Genomic DNA, 14,687 nt, shown 5'->3' on the forward strand with positions numbered 1-14,687 from the left:
GGTTTCTCTGTACCTCACATTAGTTTGAAAAGTGTGAATTGGGAGTGCTTTGTTCCAGGTGGGCCTTCAGGGGCTGATTGGATTAGAGGCAAGGCTTTGAGATGGGCCTAGCCAGCAGTCTTATAAAAAGGCAGCCAGAGCCAACTCAGTGAGCAGCCAACAGGGCAGCAGTCAACAGGGGAGTTTGCCTGGGAGTTTGCTCAGGGGGAGCCCCATAGTGTTTGGTTGCCTTTTTCTTAAATTTTGTTTCTCTCCTGCCCTTCAAGGAGACATTTAAAACCATCTGAGGAATCTCTAGTAGGAAGGCAGGTATAGAGAGTGATAGGTCTGCTGTTGTTACCTGCACAGCATGTGCCATGTTTGTCTTCCTCCCAGAAGATAGAAGGGATTTCATCTGTACTAAGTGCAAGCTGGTTGCCATTTTGGAAGAAAAAATGAGAGGACTTGAGGCCCAAGTATCAACCCTACATTCCATCAGAAAAGATGAAGACTTCTTCGATAGAAGGCAGCATTTAATGCTGCAGGCACAGCAGCCTGAAGAACCAGTGAGGGCAGTACAAAACAAGGAAGAAAACTGGAAGCATGTAACCTCCAGGAAAAGGAAGCCAGCTCAGGTATCCCCAATTCTAGTAAACGTAAGTACCTGCTTTCAGGCTCTCTGCCCAGGCACTACTGTGGAGAATGCTTTAGCAAGGACCTCTCAGGGAACAGATCAGAAGGAGACACCATCTAACAGAAGTCATGGGATCTGTAATCCTAAGGATGGGGGTTCCACAGCCACCACCCCCAAGAGAAGAAGACAGGTGGTGGTGGTCGGGGACTTCCTCCTAAGAGGGACGGAGTCATCCATCTGCAGACCAGACTTGGAATCTTGAAAAGTGTGCTGTTTACCAGAAGCTAGAATTCAGGATGTGATTGAGAGTCTTCCAAAACTGATCAAACCTTTGGATTGCTTACCCCTTAGTGCTTCTCCATGTGGGAACTAATGATATGGCCAAGAATAACTGAGCAGGTCACTGCAGATTATGTAGCACTGGAAAGAAGGATCAAGGAATTTGAAGTACAAGTGGTGTTTTCATCCATCCTCCTTGTTGAAGGAAAAGGTCCAGGTAGGGATCGTTGAATTGTGGAAATAAACCTGTAGTTGCGCAAGTGGTGTCGGAGAGAGAGCTTCGACCATGGGATTCTCTTCTGGGCACAAGAATTGCTTGGAAGAGATGGGATCCACCTAACCAAGAGAGGAAAAAGCATCTTGAGGAGAGCTTTATTGGGTGATGGTGATCTAAGCCCTGAGGTAAGTGGGGAAGTGGGATACCAGGAGGAAACACAAGGAGGAAGAAGCAACAAAGGAGGACCCCTGATTTAAATGGAGAAGGTAGGGCAATCAACTAGTTATCTAAGGTGTTTTTACATGAATGCAAGAAGCCTGGGAAACAAACGGGAAGAATTAAAAGCTCTGGCACAGTCAAAGAACTATGATTTGATTGAAATAATGGAGACTTGGTGGGATGACTCACATGACTGGAGCACTGTCATGGAAAGATATCAACTGTTCAGGAAGAACAGACAGGGGAGAAAAGGAGGAGGAGTTGCACTGTGTGTATGGCTATGTCTAGACTGCAGGCTTCTTTCGAAAGAGGCTCTTTCGAAAGCATCTTTCGAAAGAGCCTCTTTCAAAAGATCGCGTCTAGACTGCAGGCGGATCTTTCGAAAGAGAAATCCGCTTTTTCGAAAGAGAGCACCCAGCGAGTCTGGATGTTCTCTTTCGAAGACGGCCTCTTTACATTGAAGAACGCCTTCTTTCGAAAGAAGAACTTTCGAAAGAAGGCGTTCTTCCTCGTGAAACGAGGTTTACCGCCATCGAAAGAAAAGCCGCGTTCTTTCGAAATAATTTCGAAAGAACGCGGCTTGAGTCTGGACGCAGGGGAAGTTTTTTCGGGAAAAGGCTACTTTTCCCGAAAAAACCCCTGAGTCTGGACACGGCCTACGAGAGCTGTATGATTGCTCAGAACTCCAGTATATGGAGGGAGAAAAGCCTGTTGAGAGTCTATGTGTTAAGTTTAGAGGCAGGAGCAACATGGGTGATGCTGTGGTTGTGTCTGCTATAGACCACCAGATCAGGTGGATGAGGTAGATGAGGCTTTCTTCAGACAACTAAGAGAAGCTTCCAGATCACAGGCTCTGGTTTTCATGAGGGACTTTAATCACCCTGACATCTATTGGGAGACCAATACAGTAGTACACAAACAATCCAAGAAGTTTTGGAGAATGTTGGGGATAACTTCCTGGTACAAGTGCTAAAGGAACTGACCAAGGGCCATGCGCAGCTTGACCTGCTGCTCACAAACAGGGAGGAACTAGTAGGGGAAATAGATGTGGGTTGCAACCTGGGAAGCAGTGATCATGAGATGGTAGATTTCAGGATCCTGACCAAAGGAAGAAAGGAGAGCAGCAAAATACACACTCTGGACTTCAGAAAGACAGACTTTGACTTCCTCAGAAAACTGATGGGCAGGGTCGCCTGGGATGCTAACATGAAGAAGAAAGGAGTCCAGGAGAGCTGGATGTATTTTAAAGAAGCCTTATTGAAAGCACAGGAACAAACCATCCTCACACACAGTAAGAAAAGCAAATATGGTAGGTGACCAACTTGGCTTAGTGAAATCCTTGGTGAGCTTAAACACAAAAAGGAAGCTTATAAGAAGTGGAAACTTGGACAGATGACTAGGGAGGAGTATAAATATAGTGCTTAAGAATGCAGGGAGTATAGGAAGGTGAAAGCACAATTGGAATTGCAGCTAGCAGGAAGATGTGAAGGGCAACAAGAAAGGTTTCTACAGGTAAGTTAGCAATAAAAGTGTGATCTGGGAGCGTGTGGATCCCTTACTGGATGAGTGAAGTAACCTAGAGACAGATGATGTGAGAAAAGCTGAAGTACTCAGTGCTTTTTTGCTTCTGTCTTCACAGACAAGGTCAACTCCCAGACTACTACACTAGGCAACGCAGTATAGGAAGGAGGTGGGCAGCCCTTGGTGGAGAAAGAACAGGTAAAGAACTATTTAGAAAAGCTAGACATTCACAAATTCATGGGTCTGGATTTAATGCATCTGAGGGTACTGAGGGAGTTGGCAAATGTCATTGCAGAGCCTTTGGCCATTATCTTTGAAAAATTGTGGAGATCGGGAGACATCCCGGATGATTGGAAAAAGGCAAATGTAGTGACAATCTTCAAAAAAGGAAAGAAGGACAATCCAGGGAACTATAATCCAGTCAGCCTTACCTCAGTCCCTTGAAAAATCATGGAGTGGATCCTCAAGGAATCCATTTTGAATCACTTGGAAGAAGGGAATGTGATCAGGAATAGTCAACATGGATTCACCAAGGCAAGTCATGCCTGACCAATCTGATAGCTTCTATGATGAGGTAATTGGCTCTGTGGACATGGGGAAGTCAGGGGATGTGATATACCTTGACATTAACAAAGCTTGTGATATGGTCTCCCACAATATTCTTGCCAGTAAGTTAAGGAAATAGGATTTGATAAATGGACTGTAAGGTGGATAGAAGGCTGGCTAGATTGTTGGGCCCAACGGGTAGTGATCAATGGCTTGATGTCAGGTTGGCGGTCAGTTTCAAGTGGAGTGCCCCAGGGATCGGTTCTAGGGCTGGTTTTATTCATCCTTTTCATTAATGTCCTGGATGAGGGGATGGATTGCACCTTCAGCAAGTTTGCGGATGACACTAAGCTAGGAGGAGAGGTAGATATGGTGGAGGACAGGGATAGGGTCCAGAGTGACCTGGACAGATTAGAGGATTGGGCCAAAGAAATCTGATGAGGTTGAACAAGGACAAGTGAAGAGTCCTGCACTTGGGGCAGAAGAATCCCAAGCATTGTTACAGGCTGGGGACTGACTGGCTAAGTAGCAGTTCTGCAGAAAAGGACCTGGGGATTACAGTGGATGAGAAGCTGGATATGAGACAATAGTGTGCTGTTGTAGCCAAGAAATCTAATGGCACATTAGAATGCATTAGGAGGAGCATTGCCAGCTGATCTAGAGAAGATTATTCCCCTTTATTTGGCACTAGTGAGGCCACATCTGGAGTATTGCTTCCAATTCTGGGCCCCCCCACTACAGAAAAGACGTGGACACATTGGAGAGGGTCCAGCGGACGGCAACAAAATGATTAGGGTGTTGGAGCACTTGACCTACGAGGAGAGGCTGAAGGATTTGGGCTTGTTTAGTCTGCAGAAGAGAAGAGTGAGGCAGGATTTGATAGCAGCCTTCAACTTCCTGAAGGGAGGTTCCAAAGAGGATGGAGAAAGGCTGTTCTCAGTAGTGAAAGACAGCAGAACAAGTAGCAATGGTTTCCAATTACAGTGGGGGAGGTCTAGGTTGGATATTAGGAAAAACTATTTCAATAGAAGGCTAGTGAAGTACTGGAATGGGTTAACTAAGGAGGTGGTGGAATCTCCATCTCTAGAAGTTTTTAAGTCTTGGCTTGACAAAGCCCTGGCTGGGATGATTTAGTTGGGGTTGGTCCTGCTTTGGGCAGGAGGCTGGACTTGATGACCTTCTGAGGTCTCTTCTAGCTCTATGATTCTATTATTAGTATTGACCATAGCATTAAGAGTTTTAATATTCATAAGGATTGCAGCTGTTTCAGATTGTATGGGACAGACAAAGAAAGAAAATCTCCACAATAATTTTCAAAGTATTTATTAAATGAGCCCAGCTTAACTCAGGATGGCAAACCTGATCTGAAGTTCAATAAGAATGGAATATTGGGCTCTTATTGGTCTTTATTGGCAAGAAGATGAGCCCCTGTATGTTTAATTAGCGTGAGTGTCTCTATTTTTCTGTCCAAATATAGCACACTAAACAGCTCTGGAAAAGTGCGAGACGACATTAGATAGCTTCTTGACCAGTTTAAGATGAGACTATGCATGATTGTTTTCTTGGTTTGTTTGTTTCTACTATTTGGAGTTCTAGAAAATTTATTCACTGAGGGTATGTCTACACTACAAAGTTAGTTCGAACTAACGGACGTTAGTTCGAACTAACTTTAATAGGCACTACACTAGCGCTCCGCTAGTTCAAATTTGAATCGAACTAGCGGAGCGCTTAGTTCGAACTAGGTAAACCTCATTTTACGAGGATTAAGCCTAGTTCGAACTAGCTAGTTCGAATTAAGGGGTGTGTAGCCCCTTAATTCGAACTAGTGGGAGGCTAGCCCTCCCCAGGTTTCCCTGGTGGCCACTCTGGCCAACACCAGGGAAACTCGTCTGACCCCCTCCCGGCCCCGGACCCCTTAAAGGGGCACGGACTGGCTACGGTGCCCATGCCAGGTGCAAGCCTGCCAGCACCCAGCCAGCAGACCCTGCACCTGGCACGGCACAGAGCCACCCACCCGATGTCCCCCAGCCCACCCCCTCTTCCCGGGACCAGGCTGGCGGCTCCCAGGAGCTTGCCCTGGACCGCAAGAGGCGGGCACCTTCCTGGGCTAGTGCGGACATCGTGGACCTCGTCCACGATCTCCGCACTAGGCACAGGAAAGTGGCCGTCTAGGGCAGGAGAGCTGCCAGCCTGGCCACCCAGGAGCAGGTGTGCATGAAAATCAAGGGGGTCCACTGAGACCCCCGACCCTGAGCCATGAGCTTACAATGGCCGTCCTGGGTCAGACCAAAGGTCCATCTAGCCCAGTAGCCTGTCTGCCGACAGCGGCCAACCCTAGGGACCCTGGAGGGGATGGACCGAAGACAGTGACCAAGCCATTTGTCTCGTGCCATCCCTCTCCAGCCTTCCACAAACTTTGGGCAGGGACACCACTCCTACCCCCTGGCTAAGACCACTCCATGGACCCAACCTCCATGACTTGATCTCACTTCCCTTTCAACTCTGTTCTAATTGTAGCCTTCACAGCCTCCTGCAGCAAGGAGTTCCGCAGGTTAACTATTTGCTTTGTGAAGAGGAACTTTCTCTTACTAGTTTCAAGCCTGCTACCCATTCCTTTCCTTTGGTGTCCTCTAGTCCTTCTTTATGGGAACTCAGGAAGAACTTTTCTGAATGCACCCTCTCCACCCAACCCCTGCTTTTAGAGACCTCTATCCTGTCCCCCCTCCGTCTCCGCTTTTCTAAGCTGAACAGTCCCAGTCTCTGTAGCCTTTCTTCATCTGGGACCTGTTCCCAACCCCTGATCATGTTAGTTGCCCTCTCCTCTCCCAGCCTTTCTCTTCCCCTCTCCCACCTCCTTTTCCCAGTCTCCCCCAGTTTTGTTCAATAAAGACAGAGTCAATGTTGCAAGAAACTTTATCTTTATTTTGTACATCAGGAAGGGGGGCTAGGGAAGGGTAAGTGGAAGGAGGTGAGGGTGGAATGGGGTACGAGCCCCCGATGGGGAGGACTGTCTGGCTCTGCGGGCTTCTGGGGGTGGAAGCTCTCCTGCAGCCCCCCAATTGCCCCCTCTCCCCAGATGGCAGCCTGCGGCAAGTGCAGCCGGGCTGATGGCCGAGTGGTGTGATGTGTGGGTACTCCGGGCACTCCAAGCCAGAACTTCTTTGCAAGCGGGGCATCCCTTAGAACTGTCTGTCCGGGGTGGGGGTCGGGACCCTTTAAGCGCAGCCCTCGGCTAGCCTGAGACAGCATCTCCATGCTCTAAGTCCTCCTCTGATGCCCTGCCGGCACTGCTTCCGGCCATCCTTAAGCCCTGTTCAGAGTCCACTCAATGTGGACTTGCTAGTTCGAATTAGCAAAACGCTAATTCGAACTAGTTTTTAGTTCTAGACGCGTTAGTTCGAATTAGCTTAGTTCGAATTAACTAATTCGAACTAAGTTAGTTCGAACTAGCGCTGTAGTGTAGACGTACCCTGAGTACTATTTTGATAAATGCTCTCTACTGATGTACAGCATGTGGGTATGTCTACACAGCCAAACCACTATTTCAAAATTAATTCGAAATAGCGGAGCATTTATTTTGAATTTGGTAAACCTCATTCCACGAGGAATAACACCAAATTCGAAATAGCTATTTTGAAATAACTGCTTTGTAGACAGATCAAAATAGAGGGCCTCCAGCCTCAACCAAGAACACTCCTCTCTCTCCTCCTCTCCCTGGAGCCCATAAAGGGATTGACTCTGGCCACAGTGCCTGTGCCAGCTTCAAGCCTGCCAGCCCACAGCCAGCAGTCATTGACCCTGACCCAGTGGCCCGAAAACATGAGCCAGCAAGCCACTGGCAGCCAGCCCTCCGCTGCTCCCCAGAAGCAGTCTGCCGGCTACCAGGAGCCTGCTAGGGCCCAGAGAAGGTGGGCACCTTCCTGGTCCAGGGTGGAGATCATGGACCTTATTCAGGTTTGGGGGGGATGCCCCCAATGTCCATGATCTTCACACTAGATGGAGGAACACGGCTGTCTATGGCAGGATAGCTGCCAGCCTGACCACCAAAGACCACATGTGAACCCAGGAGCAGGTTTGCATGAAAATCAAGTTGGTCCGGCGAGACCCCCAACCCTGAGCTTTCCCTCCCCCTTCTTCCCCTTGCTTCCCGCTTCCAGCTCCTCCCTCCCAGGTTTCCCCCTCCCCTCTCCCACCTTCTCTCACCTCCTTTCCCCAGTCTCACCAGAATTTCATTCCCTCCCCCCAGGTTTGTTAAATAAAGAGAGTTTGTATTTATGAAAATACGTGTATTATTTGACATCGGGGGGGGGGGGGGATAGGGAAGGGTAAGTGGAAGGACGTGAGGGAGGAACAAGGCACAAGCCCCCAGAGGGGCAGATCAGGGAGGCTCTTAGTGCTCCTCAAGGTGGAAGCTCTCCCGCAGGGCCTCCTGGATACTGACAGTCCCCCGATGGACCTCCTGGATGGCAGCCTGCAGAAAGTGCAGGCTCACAGCAACATGTCCAAGAGAAGCACCAGAGATCCCAGGGGCAACTCCAGCTCCATGTTGCAGAGTGCTATGGTATCCCGAGTGAAGGCAATCAGAGCACGCAGAGACAAAATGCTTTGCTGTCCCTCATCGAGGTAGACAAGCAAGCAGGGAAACCTGAGAACTGGCTGTCCAGGGGTGTCCCTTTAAGCACAGACCTCAGATAGCCTCAGGCAGCAGTCCCACACAGTAAGTCCTGACCTGGTGCCCTGCCAGAACTGGTTTTGGCCAGCCTTAAATGCGATTCAGCCTCCACTCAGTGTGGACGCATTATTTCAAAATAGCAAAACGCTATTTCAAAATGCATTTTGTGTGTAGATACATTATTTTGAAATAACTGATTGTGTAATGTAGACATACCCTAAGGTATTAGCTAATGCTTCACAGTAATTCCTCCTACCTACTAATATCACCTTCTGTGTCTAATTTGTTGTCTTCTGCTGAGAAATGGTATTTGATATTGATGAAAATAAAAGTAGTATACTCCTAGGGTATGTCTAGACTTCATCCCTCTGTCGGCAGAGGGATGCAGATTAGACAGGTCGACATTGCAAATAAGGCAGAGATTTAAACATCCTGTGCCTAATTTGCATAAAAATGGCTGCCATGTTTTCCCAACTCAGCACTTTGTCGGCAAAAAGCGGCTGTATAGAGGGGTAATCTGTCGAGAAAGAAAGCCTTTTCTCACAGTTCCCTTATGCCTCCTGCAAGGACGATTACAGGATTTGTCAAAAAACACTTTCTTTCTCAACAGATCCCCCTCTAGACTGCCGCTTTTTGCTGACAAAGTGCCGAGTCAGCAAAATGTGGTGGACATTTTTATGCAAATTAGGCACAGGATATTTAAATCCCTGCCTTATTTGCAATGTCGACCTGCCTAATCTGCATCCCTCTGCTGATACAGGGATGCAGTCTAGACAGACCCCTAATGTTGAAGAGGTTTTATTTTTATAACTTGGCACCCCAGCAAATTGTCTTTTCTTTTCTAGGAACCATTTTGTATGGAAATGAAGCTTCTATTGATAACAAGCATCCTTGACTTAGAAGGAGAGTCCAGAGCAAGATTATGAATGGAAAAGATTAACAACCAGAGATGAGAACATCACACTTCTGACTAGAACAAGGGAAATTTACATGCACTAGATTCAATAGGCTACAGAAACACTGTGTGGGAACATTGCGGGAGGGCTTGTAAAGAGAAAAATAATTAGGTGAATGTGCATGCAAAGGCCAAGGATCATTTGAGAAACTAGGAGAGTTTAAAGAGAACGGAAGAAATAGCTATATCTGTGAGATGGGATTGTTTTTAATAAACATGGCATAGAAAGGCAACCATTCTAGGAAAAGGAACAGGGATTAATTTGTGTACCAGAGATTGCACTGAGACGAATATATTGCCTCTCAGAGCTGAGCAGCTACCGCAATAGTATGACTCCATAGCTGGAGGCTGAATAATAACTGCAAATGCATTCTACAACATTTCTAAGTTATTTTTATATGTATATTTGACAGGACTACCAAAGACAGGAGTGGGTGGGAACAACACTTAGCGATCACTACTGTGTCCAAGAGCCTGTGAAATGCTCCAGTAGTCTTGTAGAGAGAATGAATGTAACAATCTTTTATTCTCTGAATTATTCACCTACATCTATAAGTATTGTGACAAAGCTCCTATGAAAACTGAGTGGGTCCTGTGCTTCCTGGTGGATTTTGTTTGCCTAAGAGGCTCACAGCAGCCCACAGTTTTAAGTATGACACCTAGGATTTTAGCTTAGAACATAAGAATGTAGAACATAAGAACAGCAAGACAGAGTCAGACCAAGGTCCAACGAGCCCAGTATCCTGTCTGCCAAGAGAGGCCAATGCCAGATGCCCCAGAGCACATGAGCACAACAGAATCCTCACGTGAGCCTTCTCCTGTCATTCATTTCCAGACAAACAGAGGCTAGGAATACCACTACTACCCATCCTGGTTAATAGCCATTGATGGACCTAACCTCTATGAATTTATCTGGCTATTTTGAACCCTGTTAAAGTCCTAGTCTTCACAACCTCCACTGGCAAGAAGCTCCACAGGATGACACTGCAGGGTGTGAAGAAAAGCTTCTTTTTGTTTGTTTTTACACCTGCTGCCTATTAATTTCATTTGGTGACCACTAGTTCTTATATTATGGGAACAAGTAAATAACTTTTCCTTATTCACTTTTTTCCACACCACTCATGTTTTTATAGACTTCTATCATATCCCCCATTAGTCTCCAATGTTCTAAGCTGAAAAGTCCAAGTCTTTTTACTCTCTCTTTATATGGGACCCGTTCCAAACCCCTAATAATTATTGTTGCCCTTTTCCAATGCCAATATATCTTTTTCCAATGAGGCAACCACATCTGTATGCAGTATTCCAGATGTGGGCATACCATGGTTTTATATAGAGGCAATAAGATAGTCTCTGTCTTAGTCTCTATTCCTTTTTTAATGATTCCTAATGTTCTATTTTTCTTTTTTGACTGCTGCTGCACACTGAGTGGATGTTTTCAGAGAACGAGCCACAATGATTCCAAGATCTCTCTCTTGAGTAGTTGTAGCTAAATTAGTCCTCATCACATTATATATATAGTTGGGATTATTTTTTCCAATGTGCATTACTTTACATTTATCAGCATTAAATTTCATTTGCCATTTTCTTGTCCAGTCACTTAGTTTGGTGAGATCTTTTTGAAGCTCTTCATAGTCTGCTTTTTGTTGAGTTTGCTGTTTGTTGAGCTTTTTTTGTCATTAGCCAGCATATAGTAAAACAGAGAATAAACTCCACAGTCCTTCCCCCCCAAGTGGAAATGGGTAGGTGGGTGTTGGGGGGAACCTGGGCCCACCCTCTACTTTGGGATCCATCCCAGCACCCTGTAAAATTAACTGCTGTATGAATCCCCAACACCTGCTACAAGACCCCAGGCTACTTCCCCATACCTTCCTTCTCTCTGGTTCATCCTCCTAGTGCTCAGCTGTCATAGCCTTTCCTTCTACTCCCAGCAGCACTGTCATCCATCCTTTCAGCTACACACACAGCCCAACTTTTGGCAAAGCTTCTTCTATAGCCAGTCTGAATTAGTTTTCTTTATTACCCCCAGATGTCCTAATTAACTTAGGCTGCCTGACTCTGCAGGCCTGGTCAATTAGCCCCAGGTGTTCCACTGCCCCGATTGCCTCTGCTGGTTCTAACTTTCCCTGTTACTCTGGGAGCAGAGATCTCCTCAGTCTGAGGCTAATGTTTCATCTTTCTATTCCTCGCCTTGTCTGTCTCTAACCTGACCCTGTCACAGTCTCTGGCCGTGTCCACACTCAGGGGTTCTTTCGAAAAAAGTACCCTTTTTTCGAAAGAACTTCCCCTGCGTCCAGACTCAAGCCGCGTTCTTTCGAAATTAAATCGAAAGAACGCGGCTTTTCTTTCGACGGCGGTAAACCTCGTTTCACGAGGAAGAACGCCTTTTTCGAGGGAGATCCGTCGAAAGAACGTGAGTGTGGACGGGGGGAGCCCTTTCTTTCGAAATTATTGGCCTCCAGGAACAAGCCCTGGTGGACAATCTGGGCCATGGGTTGCACGTCTGTGGTTCCTGGCTGCAGCCATTCCTTAAAGGGACAGGCGCACCCTCACAGCCACTTGTTGCAGACAAGGAGCCAGAGCACACGGCGACCTTGCTGCAGCATGTCACAGCCCCAAGAGCGTCCTGGCCCTTCCACCGAGCCTTCTGGGGACCCAGCCAAGGGCTCCAAGCACCGGGCACCATCCTGGTCCGGCGCAGAGATCAAGAGCCTGCTGGAGCTGTGGGGAGAGGAGGAGGCCTTACAGGCCCTCAAAAGCCGCCGGCGAAACGCCGACATTTATGGCCGCATGGCTGAAGCCCTGGCCCAGAAGGGCCACTACCCCCGCACCCAGGACCAGGTGCGCTCCAAAGTGAAGGAGCTGCGGCAGGGCTACGCCAAAGCCAGGGAGGAGAGCTCCCGTTCTGGGGCAGCCCCCCACTACTGCCCCTACTACTCAGAGCTGGACCAGATCCTGGGTGGCAGTGCAGAAGCACGCACACCACGGAGGTTCGTGCAGTCCGGACTGGCAGACCCGGTGGTGGACGCTCCAGAGCGGGAGCTACAGCAGTCTGGAGACGGGGACATGGGCCCAGAGGAGGAGGACACCGAGGAGACGGCGACCCTCACCCTGGAGCCAGTCACCCAGACCTCTGAGGCCTCCCAGGCGTCATCTGGCGCGGGAGAGGAAGCAGCAGGTGAGTACAGTGAGGTTGTGTCACACCCGGGGGGGGGGGGAGGTAGGTGGGTGGGTGCACAGTGGGTGATGCACAAGGGAAACCTGTCATGCTCAGGCTGATGCCCAGGTCACACACACACACACACACACACACACACACACACACAGTGTGACCTTCAGAATGTCTGCTTCCCCTGTCTCAAGGGAGAGGGCATGCCCTTTTGGACAGCTGTTGCACACATGACTGATTGTGATAGAAATGTAGCCGTGTTACTCTGATCTGAGGAAGTGGGTCTGGCCCTGGAAAGCTCATCCCCTAATAAACCATCCTGTTAGTATTGTAAGTGCTACAGAGTCCAGTTTATAGGACTGATTGTGTCTTCTTCTTTTCCTCCACAGCTGGACCAGCCGTGGAAGAGGGCCGCAGCACCCCAGCCCCACCTCCATCTCCATCTCCACCTCGGAGACATGGGAGCCGCAGACACAGGCGTGTCTACGCCGACATCCTCCGGCAGCACGTCGAGGCTGTGCAGGAGCAGAACGCCATCCTGCTACAGAGGGCGGAGGCAGAGGAGCGGTGGCGTGATCGGCTCATGAATGAGCTGGTCCTGCAGCGCACGGTGCTGTACGCCACCCTGAGGGAGGTCAGCGGCTTGCCTGCTGCTGTGCCTGGTCCTGCTCCTCCAGCACCCCATGACCCCACCCCACCAAACCCCCCTTCCACAACAGCAGCCCTTTCCCCCCTTGGACCTCCCTCTCCCCCAGCCCCCCCAGCTCCCCAGCCCCTCTCTCCCCCTGGCCCTCCTCTCCCCCAGGCTTCCACATCCCAAGAGCCCCCCAGCAGCCAGCCAACCGACAGGTACATCACCCGATCCCGTAGCCGGGGAGCACCCCAAACACGAGGCCCAGGCAGGAAAGGGAAATCTGCCAAGCCCCGTTCAACCTGATCCCCTTCCCCCCTCCAGGTTTCCAGTCCCTTTCCCCCCTCCAGGTTTCAATCACCCCCATCACCCCACTTATTAAGCACACACAAAGGGTTAAAGGAACTGTTTGTTTATTGTATATAGTTTGGCAACAACAAAAATGAAAATTTTTTTTGTTATTTTGCCACATTGTTGGATAATATGTACAAAATTATAAATAAGTAAAGAGAACATTTTATTTTGAAACACACCCTGGTGTAAGTGATGTGTCCAAACTGGGTCAGGAGATGGGTTGTGGAGGGAAGCTTCTATTGGGGGCCAGGGCCCAGTCCCCAGGCAGAAGCCCCTCAGTGCACTCAGTGGCCTCCACTGGAGAATTGCTCCCGGAGGGCCTCCCGGATGCCAACTGCAGACCGGTGAGCCTGGCGGATGGCAGCTGTCCGGGGCTGGGCAAAGAGCCTCTCCTGGCCATCAGCAGCTCTCCCCCACCCTGGTAGGAAGGCCTCTCCTTTCCTCTCCACGAGGTTATGGAGGACGCAACACGCGGCCACCACCTCGGGGATGTTGGTCTCCCCCATGTCGAGGCGTGTGAGCAAGCACCGGAATCTGCCCTTTAAACGGCCAAACGCACATTCCACCTGGTTGCGAGCCCGGTTAAGGCGAGCATTAAACTGCTCCTTGCTCGCATCCAGCTGGCCGGTGTAGGGCTTCATCAGCCACGGCATCAGGGGATAGGCGGCATCAGCCACTATGCACACCGGCATGTGCACATCCCCAACCGCAAACTGGCGATGGGGGAAAAATGTTCCTGCCTGAAGCCTCCGGTACAGGTACGAGTTTCTGAAGATGCGGGCATCGTGTGCCCGCCCTGACCACCCAACACAAATGTCTGAAAACTGTCCACGATGGTCGACCAGGGCCTGGAGGACCATAGAAAAGTAGCCCTTTCGATTGATGAATTGGGCTGCTCGATGGGGCGGTGCACGGATGGCAATGTGTGTCCCATCGAGCGCTCCTCCGCAATTGGGGAAGCCGAGGGCAGCAAAGCCGGCCATGACGCTGTCCAGATCTGGTAGACAGATGAGCCTGTTGAGCAGCTCCGAATTGATGGCCCTCACCACCTGCAGAACGAGACAGACAACAAAGTGTTAGAAGGGGTGCCTTATGTCTTAGGAGGAGAACCCACCGCCCACCTTCCCTCTCAAACAGCCCAGGAATCCCCTCCTCAGAACCCCCCCCCCCCCACAATTCAGGGTGAGTGGAGGAGCTCCCTCCCACTCCCACTCCACTTGGCCCTTCCTGACAGTCTCCCTTCCCCCCACCCCAAACTGTGACTGTCCCCAGACAATGACTTACCTCCATCAAGACGGCCCCGACAGTAGATCTCCCCACGCCAAATTGGTGTCCCACGGAGCGGTAGCTGTTGGGGGTTGCCAGCTTCCAGAGGGCAATGGCAACCCTCTTTTCCAGGGGGATGGCGGGCCGCAGGTGGGTGTCTTGCCGTTGCAGAGCAGGGGCGAGCCAGTTACAGAGCTCCTGGAAAGTGGTCTTTCTCATGCGGAAGTTCCGTAGCCAGTCTTGGTCAT

The 14,687-nt window shown here is 49.4% G+C and overlaps 1 protein-coding gene across 1 annotated transcript in view; it reads right to left on the reverse strand.

Annotated features, from left to right (window-relative positions):
• Positions 1–10,986, reverse strand: part of PTPRR (protein tyrosine phosphatase receptor type R) — a 215,603-nt gene extending 204,617 nt beyond the window's left edge. Inside the window, exon 1 of the mRNA XM_075931784.1 lies at positions 10,888–10,986. The gene's annotated coding sequence lies outside the window, so the exon portion shown is untranslated. The remainder of the gene's footprint in view (positions 1–10,887) is intronic.
• Between the last annotated feature and the right edge of the window lie 3,701 nt (positions 10,987–14,687).

This window comes from Pelodiscus sinensis, chromosome 1 (assembly GCF_049634645.1).
Source record: "Pelodiscus sinensis isolate JC-2024 chromosome 1, ASM4963464v1, whole genome shotgun sequence".
NCBI classification, from domain to species: Eukaryota; Metazoa; Chordata; order Testudines; family Trionychidae; genus Pelodiscus; species Pelodiscus sinensis.